This window comes from Chiloscyllium plagiosum, unplaced genomic scaffold (genome assembly GCF_037043375.1).
Source record: "Chiloscyllium plagiosum isolate Xiang-an unplaced genomic scaffold, Cpla_swu_hap1 HiC_scaffold_35, whole genome shotgun sequence".
Taxonomy (NCBI): domain Eukaryota; kingdom Metazoa; phylum Chordata; class Chondrichthyes; order Orectolobiformes; family Hemiscylliidae; genus Chiloscyllium; species Chiloscyllium plagiosum.
In genome coordinates, this window is record NW_028270173.1 from 69,001,489 (window position 1) to 69,011,657 (window position 10,169).

General features: G+C 50.9%; 2 pseudogenes; both read right to left on the reverse strand.

Moving 5' to 3' along the window:
- LOC148141100 (28S ribosomal RNA) overlaps positions 1 to 5,897 on the reverse strand; it is an 8,329-nt pseudogene extending 2,432 nt beyond the window's left edge.
- Positions 5,898 to 7,112: 1,215 nt separating this feature from the next.
- On the reverse strand, positions 7,113 to 8,705 carry LOC148141101 (18S ribosomal RNA; annotated as a pseudogene).
- Positions 8,706 to 10,169: the final 1,464 nt, after the last annotated feature.

The window sequence follows — 10,169 nt, forward strand, 5'->3', positions numbered from 1 at the left end:
TATGCATTTTCTCTGCCACACTCGCACCCTCAAACCGAAACGATGCGTGCAATATTTCGTCATCAGATTTCCGCACAATCGAAATTGGAATAAACGTTGACAGTCTATTTAACGCCAAGCCTCCAACACGGGCTTTAGCATAAAGCACTCCATCCGTGATGGATTGCGGAAGGTGTAAAATCTCTTTCTCCGTGCTTTTAATAATATTGTCTAATTTGTTAAGATAATTTATAGAAGCTTCCGACAAAATTAGATAAAAATACAATCTAGGAATAAAATATGTTTTTTAAAGTTCTATTTTCTGTACTGGTTTAAGAGGTGCTCTTTTAAATTTCCTATCCAGACATCCAATGTTTCCCGGTTCTATGAATTGTATAATCCCATCATTCATCTTCCAATTTGTTATATCGTTAAATGACTTATTTCTATACGTAAGATAAAATCCTTTAGTTTTCTTTATGTTCACTTCCATTCTCGTATTATTACAAAAGTTTTCGACCAATTTTAAATTGTACACAATACCCTCATAAGACTGACTAATTAAAGCAATATCGTCTGCGAACGCTAATGTTGCGCAGTGGAAGCTGTTTCCGTCTAATCCTAAAAATATTCCCTTCTGCTTCTCCTCAATAGTACTAATTAATGGGTCCATTACAATATAAAAAAGGATCGGTGACAATGCGTCACCTTGCTTTACTCCTCTTAAAATTTCAATGTTTCCGGTTTTACATTTAAAACCTTCCACATGAGTAAAATTATTCTCGTATAAATTTGTAATCAGTTTAATAAAAATTAACGGGAGCTGGAGTCTTTTCAATGCTGTTATAATAAGTTTATGGTCGACGGTATCAAAACCTTTTGCCAAATCAACAAAAACTACTGCTAAATTTCTCTTGTTCTTTTTAGCACCTTTCATGATATTTTCCAGGATTTTTATGTTCTCCTCACATCCTGCTATGCCGGTCGTAAATCCTTTCTGCCTTTTATTCAGATTTATCGCTTTACTAAGTCTATTCGCTATGATTTTTGTCAAGATCCTGAGCATAATTGGCCCTATAGTAATCGGCCTCCAATTATTTATGTCTTTTAACTCTTCTTCTTTGCTCACCTTTGGGATCAGAACCGTTCTACTTATTTTTAACTGGTCTGGAATTTTACCAGTTTTTAACCAAATGGTAAATAGTCTAGGAAATAATGAGTTATCCTTATTAAATATTTTGACTATTTCCCTAAGCGTTACCCTATCCGGCCCTGCAGCGGTTTTCACGTCCATCGCCTTTACGGCTAGATCCACGTCTTCCATAGTCACAGGACCAGTCAGAATGCCACCCAAGGATCCCTCACCTTGACTTTTATATTTAGCAAAACCCCTTAAATTATTATTTCCATTCACATTTGTTAATCTCTGTTTAAAATACTTCTCCAACTCTTCCTTGCTCAGGGGGCATTTACTCTTAACTGGCGCCCCCATTAGGGTTCTTGCTAAATACTGCCTCTTAATTTTGTATAGAACTTGCATTTCATTAAATCTTCCTTTCTTTTTACTATACCTTTTCTTGACTTTGTTATCTTCCTTCTTCTTTCTTTGCCCGCTATCCCTTAGCTTAAAACTTACTCTTTTAGTATGAGTTATCTTCTTACCAGAACCATCATCCTTTTTCTTTCCTAGTTTATCCATTATCATATCCATGATATTCTCGTGTTCCTTGCTAACAACTTTATTCTTACCCAGGTCGTCTTCGATAATTTGTATCAATTCTGTTATCGACCTACCCTTATAACCTTGATACTCCATAATATTAGTGTTCCCCTGGTCCCTCTGTTTATTCAAACTTTCATCCTCCACAACCCTATCTAACACCAGGTCGCTATCTTCCATTTCATTGTTATCATTAACATTAAGGATCACTTCTGACTCTATACCCTTATCATTATCGATAATTTTACTCTTTTTATTCAATAGTCTCCTTTTATCGGAGATTTGTTTCGCGGTTTTGGAACCGATTCTCTCTGCTATAATCTTATTGATGTTTTAACAGCCACTAAACTCTAATTCTAGTTGTTTCAACTTTTCCACTTCTTCCTTAGACCACACTCCCCTCTTGTTTCCCTCTCTATTGTCTATCTTACCATTACTCTCTGTCTTACCTTCTTTTCTTTTCTCATTTCTCAAGATGGGGTGTGCATGTCTTTCGTGTTGCCCCAACTGTCTGGCTGATTTAAGTTTTAACGGGTATCCTTCACACTGGTATGATTTTTCCAATCCACCTTCTTCATTATTATTTGTACTATTACTACTACTAGCCTTATCACTCTTCACACACTTAGGATAGTGGCACGCTACTGCCTGATAGTTCCCTTCCCATTCGCACTTACAGCACCTAATCCTCACTGATTTGATTCCTTTGCATATTTTAAGTGTTTCCTAAACATCCCTGTGGTATTATAGATATTATTGCAATAATTACATTGAAAGGATATTTAATTATTAATTCTAATTTATCTGTTTCTTTAATTACCGGGCGAATAATTCTTCCTTCATACCTCTCCTCGTTACTCTCTAAGTCTCCACATCGAATAAAAACAAAAGGCCCCTTAAAATTCGAATTAAAAATTGTCCGGCTGTTAACTGGACTTGGCTGTAGAGGGGCCCTCTCTACAAGCTCTTCCCTTCGAATTATGCCTTGATTATTCTGGACAATGTTAACAGCTATCTCGTGCCTGCCCGAGGACAGCCTTGCCGGAATAATTCTGAAAGTCCCTTCCGTCTGAGTCTGAGTCGAGACAGATTGCCCAGTCCAGTTTTGGCTCACACATTTAGCGCATGGAGCCGCCAATAGCAACCGTGCGGGGCAGTTATTCTCCCAGTCTCTCACCCAACCGAATACTTTGGAATCGGCCATAATCGCCTCTGCCAAATTTGTTTTCAACCAGACCGAACGCTCACCAGCCGTCTCGTATCTTTTCTGAAGGTGGTATTTGCTGGCCTGGTCCGAGTAATGCTCAAGCAACGGAGAAAACAATAAAAACAGCCAGTGGGGTATAGCACTGGTAAAATCAAGTTAAAACCAAAGATAAAATCGATGGTAAGAACATTGATAAGACCAGACTAAAACAACCACAAAACCATTTAAAATCACCTTCCGTCAAGAGCTTCCTCATACAGGCCGTTACCAGGGGGAACCACGTGGAGGTTCGACCTTACTTTGTAATCGGTAAAAATACGTGCAAACGATCACAAAGGTACTGGTCAGAGACCAACAACCTTAAAAACACTGTAGTCACATCCCCCCAAGAGTTGCTCCCACCGTTTACCCGCACTTCATTGAATGTCTTCACTTTGACATTCAGAGCACTGGGCAGAAGTCACATCGCGTCAACACCGATCTGCGGCCTTGGCGATGCTTTGTTTTAAACAGTCGGATTCCCCTGGTCTGCACCAGTTCTAAGTCAGCTGCTAGGCGTCAACCGAGGCCACCCGCCTGCCATGGAAGGACGATGGGCACCACAGCTGGGGCGAGCCACAGGAAGGGCCTGGCACTGGCCCCCGTGAGGGGGCGGCGCCTCGTCCAGCCGCAGCACGTACCCAGCCCCGCTTCGCACCCCAGCCCGATCGACCCAGCCCTTAGAGCCAATCCTTATCCCGAAGTTATGGATCTGACTTGCCGACTTCCCTTACCTACATTGTTCTAACATGCCAGAGGCTGTTCACCTTGGAGACCTGCTGCGGATATGGATATGGCCCGGCGCGAGATTTACACAATCTCCCCCGGATTTTCAAGGGCCAGCAAGAGCTCACCGGACGCCGCCGGAACCGCGACGCTTTCCAAGGCACGGGCCCCTCTCTCGGGTCGAACACGTTCCAGGGTGCCCTGCCCTTCACAAAGAAAAGAGAACTCTCCCCGGGGCTCCCGCCGGCTTCTCCGGGATCGTATGTGTTACTGCACTGAACGCCGTGAGGCGCCCATCTCCGCCACTCCGGATTCGGGGATCTGAACCCGACTCCCTTTCGATCGGCTGAGGACAAAGGAGGCCATCGCCCGTCCCTTCAGAACGGCAGTCGCCTATCTCTTAGGACCGACTGACCCATGTTCAACAGCTGTTCACATGGAACCCTTCTCCACTTCGGCCTTCAAAGTTCTCGTTTGAATATTTGCTACTACCACCAAGATCTGCACCTGCGGCGGCTCCACCCGGGCTCATGCCCTAGGCTTCAGTGCTCACCACAGTGGCCCTCCTACTCGTCGTGGCTTAGCCCCTGCGGGCTCTGCATTGCCAGCGACGGCCGGGTATGGACCCGACGCTCCAGCGCCATCCATTTTCAGGGCTAGTTGATTCAGCAGGTGAGTTGTTACATACTCCTCAGCGGATTCCGACTTCCATGGCCACCGTCCTGCTATCTATATCAACCAACACCTTTTGTGGGGTCTGATGAGCGTCGGCATCGGGCGCCTTAACCTAGCGTTTGGTTCATCCCGCAGCGCCAGTTCTGCTTACCAAAAGTGGCCCACTGGGCACTCGCATTCCACGCCCAGCTCCAAGCCAGCAAGTCGGGCTTCTCACCCATTTAAAGTTTGAGAATAGGTTGAGATCATTTCGGCCCCAAAGCCGGGTAAAACTGCGTGTGGAACGAGCACCAGCTATCCTGAGGGAAACTTCGGAGGGAACCAGCTACTAGATGGTTCGATTAGTCTTTCGCCCCGATACCAAGGTCGGACGACCGACTTGCACGTCAGGACCGCTATGGACCTCCACCAGAGTTTCCTCTGGCTTCGTCCTGCCCAGGCATAGTTCACCATCTTTCGGGTCCTAACACGTACGCTCATGCTTACCTCCCCAACGGTGCGGGTGAGACATAGAGATCCCACGGGGCGGCGGGATCCCACCTCGGCCGACCCTCACCGACCTTCACCTTCATTTAGCCATGGAGTTTCATAAATGGCCCATAAACGGACCACACCCATTTAGACGTATTAGACTCCTTGGTCCGTGTTTTAAGACGGGTCGGGTGGGTTACCGACATTGCCGCAGACCTCTGGTGCCAGCTCGGCGTGGCTCAACCCGACTCGGTGGCAGGATGCGGTTGGGGCGCACTGAGGACAGTACACCCCGGTCGACAGACCCACCGGGAGCACGGCGAGCCCGCTCGCCACATGCAGTTCCACGCACACCTGATGGGGGCGGGAGGGCCGCGGCGGGAGGGCGCGGCAGCGGTCGCTTTCCGGGGTACGGCGAAGGATTTTGCTGGGGGGCTATAACACTCACTGCACGGAGTGGCGAGCCACCTTCCAAAGTCACCAGCCTTCCCAGCCGACCTGAAGCCGGTCGCGGCACACCACCAGCGGAGGAAATGCGCCCGGCAACAGCCGTGCCCGCGCGGTGAGCGGTCCCAGCAGAGGACATCCGCCAGAACCCAACGGGACTGACCGGAGCCGCCGAGTTGAATCCTCCGGGGAGACTGCGCGGACCACACCCGTTTACCTCTTAACGGTTTCACGCCCTCTCTCTCAAAAGTTCTTTTCAACTTTCCCTTACGGTACTTGTTGATTATCGGTCTCGTGCCAGTATTTAGCCTTAGATGGAGTTTACCACCCACTTTGGGCTGCATTCACAAGCAACCCGACTCCAAGAAGACACAATCTCGACGAGCCTTGCACCGCCACTGACTTCACACTGTCCTCAGGCTAGGCCTCGATCAGGAGGACTTAGGCGTCTGGGCACCGTCAGAGAAAGTGCTTCGTTTCGCCACATTTCCCTCGCCCGTCAGGCGAGCGGGGATTCGGCGCTGGGCTCTTCCCTCTTCACTCGCAGTTACTAAGGGAATCCTGGTTAGTTTCTTTTCCACCGCTTAGTACTATGCTTAAATTCAGCGGGTTGTCGCGTCTGATCTGAGGTCGTACCCAGAGTCAGAGGATGGCCAGGCCGCACCGCCAGCGTGCACGCCCCCAGCTCTTAGTGGGCCGGCAACGTCTCACCGCGGGGGGTGTGTCGGCCGACGCCGCGACAGTCAGAGAGCCAGCCACCCGCACGTCGCTCACAATCCTTGCCAGCGATGGTGTCGACGAGTGGCCGCCCCTGCCGCCTCCAGCGCCGCCGCCGACGCGCGGGGACGTGCTCGCCGCAAATTCACGTGACCGGAGACCCTCCCCCATCCACGGTGGGAGACGAATCACGGAAGTGCTGGCAGCTTACATGAGCAGAAGGGTCAGCCCAATTCCTTCCTTGCCAGAGGCCCCGGCACGGCGGTGACGACTTGCCACCTAGGACACACGAGCTGCCAGCTGACAGAGACTGCCGACGGTCAGAGAGAGGGAGAGAGAAGTGCTGAGACACAAGTGGAGAACGGTCGCACAGGCACGGGCACGCACATCGATCGGCCTTCAATGGGGCCGGCGGGCGACGCCGCTCCTGAACCCAGCGGCCCGAGTTGGACGAGTTGAGGAAGGCACGCCGACGGTGACAGGGTACGGAAGACACAGCGGTGGCCTTCTGGCGACTTGGCCCCCGGCAGCCCGATATTCTGCTGTCCTCCTGATGGCGAGGAGGACCATGCGGGGGTTGGCCGGTGGCGTGATAAGATTGCCTGCACGGTGACTGATCACACACCATGCCTGCCAACCCATCCGTGCCTCCCGAGACCGGTGGCAGGACCAAGCAGAAACGTGCGGACTGAACGGGAGAGCCAAAAGCCAGCGATCCACAGCGTACAACGAAAACCTCCTCCCTCGGCCAGGCACTCGGCACCAGCAGGGGAGACAGGATCGGACGCCTCACCGGCCACTTAAGGCCAAGGACGAACCACGAGACGGGCGGCTGCAGCGGTTGGCGGCCTGCAGCTCCTAGACGCGGTTTGGAACGGGCTTCGGCCCTTGTGACGAAGGGCAATGCGAACCCGCCCGCCCACGTGTGTTCGGGGTGGACTCGGCAAACGGAGATTTGCAATCGGAAAGTGTCCTCCTGCCCGCGCAGGTAGGCACCCAACAGTTGGGGGTGGGTTTGGCGGTGACCACGGCTGCAGGGCCTGCTACCCTGACGAGCTCTCCTGCTGGCCCGAAACCACCCCCGTGAGATGAGGTGAACCCGAAATGGGCGTACCCTCTGCCAATAATGATCCTTCCGCAGGTTAACCTACGGAAAGCTTGTTACGACTTTTACTTCCTCTAGATAGTCAAATTTGATCGTCTTCTCGGCGCTCCACCAGGGCCTTGTCCGACACCGGCGGGGCCGATCCGAGGATCTCACTAAACCATCCAATTGGTAGTAGCGATGGGCGGTGTGTACAAAGTGCAGGGACTTAATCAACGCAAGCTAATGACACACACTTACTGGGAATTCCTCGTTAATGGGAAATAATTGCAATTCCCAATCCCCATCATGAATGGGGTTCAATGGGTTACCCACACCTGGCGGTGTAGGGTAGACACACCCTGATCCATTCAGTGTAGCGCGCGTGCAGCCCCGGACATCTAAGGACATCACAGACCTGTTATTGCTCAATCTCGTGTGGCTGTACGCCACTTGTCCCTCTCAGAAGTTGGACGCGGACCGCTCAGGGTTGCGTAACTATTTAGCATGTGGGAGTCCCGTTCGTTATCGGAATTAATCAGACAAATCGCTCCACCAACTAAGAACGGCCATGCACCACCACCCACAGATATGGGCATCAAGGTGGCACAGTGGTTAGCACTGCTGCCTCACAGCGCCAGAGACCTGGGTTCAATTCCCGCCTCAGGCAACTGACTGTGCGGAGTTTGCACATTCTCCCCGTGCCTGCGTGGGTTTCCTCCGGGTGCTCTGGTTTCCTCCCACAGTCCAAAGATGTGCAGTCAGGTGAATTGGCCATGCTAAATTGCCCGTAGTGTTAGGTAAGGGGTAAATGTAGGGGTATGGGTGGGTTGTGGGTCGGTGTGGACTTGTTGGGCCAAGGGCCTGTTTCCACACTGTAATGTAATCTAATCTAATCTAAAATCTGTCAATCCTTTCCGTGTCTGGGCCGGGTGAGGTTTCCCATGTTGAGTCAAATTAAGCCGCAGGCTCCACTCCTGGTGGTGACCTTCCGTCAATTCCTTTAAGTTTCAGCTTTGCAAGATACTCCCCCCGGAACCTAAAGACTTTGGTTTCCTGGAAGCTGCTCGGCGGGTCATGGGAATAATGCCGCCGGATCACTAGCCGGTATCGTTTATGGTCGGAACTACGACGGTATCTGATCATCTTCGAACCTCCGACTTTCGTTCTTGATTAATGAAAACATTCTTGGCAAATGCTTTCGCTTTTGTTCATCTTGCGCCGGTCCAAAAATTTCAGCTCTAGCGGCACAATACGAATGCCCCCGGCCGTCCCTCTTAATCATGGCCCCAGTTCCGAAAACCAAAAGAATAGAACTGGGGTCCTATTCCATTATTCCTAGCTGGACTATTCTGGCGACCAGCCTGCTTTGAACACTCTAATTTTTTCAAAGTAAACGCTTCGGATCCCCAGGACACTCAGCCAAGAGCATCAAGGGAGCGCCGAGAGGCAGGGGCTGGGACAGGCAGAGGGGTGCCAACTCTCCCGACCCTGCCGTGGTATCCTGACTTTTCATGGTGGTCGCGCCCGGGAGCAACGGGGAAGAACCACTCGGCCTAGAGCACCAGCCCCTTAACAGGAAAGCCGCACCGCCAAGGGACCTCCCACGCTGGACGATCCGCGCCAGATTGATCGAGGTATGGACCGCAGCGAGGTCGCCCCTCACACCACGCTCGCAGGTCCGGGTTGGAAAACTGGGTGACGAGCACCGTAGGGCGGCAGAGCCATCGCACTTGCCAGGTGGCAGGGGAGGACCAGCCTATTCACAATAGCGGCCACCCACTCCCAGAGCCGGTCGTGCAGCGCGCGAGGCCTGCTCTCATCGTAAGAGGCTTTAGGGAGTGCTCAGGCAAGGGTCTGCCCACATCCTTCCTGGCAACACCTGGGGAATTAGACCACTTGCGTCTCTCGCCTTCATTTTCCACACAAGTGCCTGCAGAGGGTGGGACCACCCCTCAAGTGTCAAGGAGACCTCCGCAACGGCCTCTGGCTGACTCTTAGAATGGATGGAAAGAGCTGGGTAAGCCTGTCAAAGATTTGACCACATGTCAAAAACTTAGACTTCCGTGAGCTCTTCGGCTTGCACGAAGACCCGAGGTCGATGTGCTAAACACCACGGGACCCCTTTCGCCTGCAGGTCCCGAGCCACCAGATTGTTCGAAGTATCGTGTTCCCCAAACCTGGGTGGCGAGCACCGCAGGGCGGCAGAGCCATTGCACTTGCCGGGTGGCAGGGGAGGACCAGCCTATTCACAATAGAGCCGGTCGTGCGGCGTGCGAGGCCTGCCCTCAAACTTTAGGGAGTGCCCAGGCAAGGGTCATCCCGCATCCTTCCTGGCAACACCCAAGGGAACCAGGCCACTTGCATCTCTCACCTTCATTTTCGACACAAGCGCCTGTGGAGGGATGGCCAGAGTCAACGTAGGGTTTGCCCCCCCCTCCTATAGTGTCAAGAGACCGCCGCACAGGTCTCTGACCGACTCTTCGAACAGACAGAAAGAGTTTGGCAAGTCTGCCAAAAATTGACAAAGTGTCAAATATTAGATTTCCAAGAGCTCTCCGGCATGCACTCATACCTGTCATTAAAGTGCCCGTGGAACCGTTTTTCAGATGCCTTTCAAAGTGTTCCCGCGCCGCCATTTTGTTCTAAAAATCGTGTTCCCAGAAATCTCCGCGTACCCCACCAACCTCACGGTGGAACAAATGCAAGTGGCACTGAATGGGTTTGAATTTCAAATTTGACTGCATCGCTCTGGAACTCGATCCCCGCAAAACCGTTTGGATTTTTCCGGGTCCGGACTTCCGCGACAGACAAGTTTTCGGGCTGGAGACACAAAATGACAGCTGGCCAAGAGTCGGGCTCAGTTCACCCAGTTCCTCGGGCACTTTGGAACACATGTTCGGCTTGAGTTTTTAAATCTTTCCCAATGCTTCGGAATTTTCCTCCGCTGACACTTAGAATATTTTTCACACTTTGCTGAAAATGTTTCTAAGTCTTTTTTTCTAAGTTTTTCTGGTTACTGATTTCTTCTTTTTGGATATTTTACTAAGTTTTTCTGGTTAGTGATTTCTCATTATCAAACATTTATCTAAGTTTTTATGGTT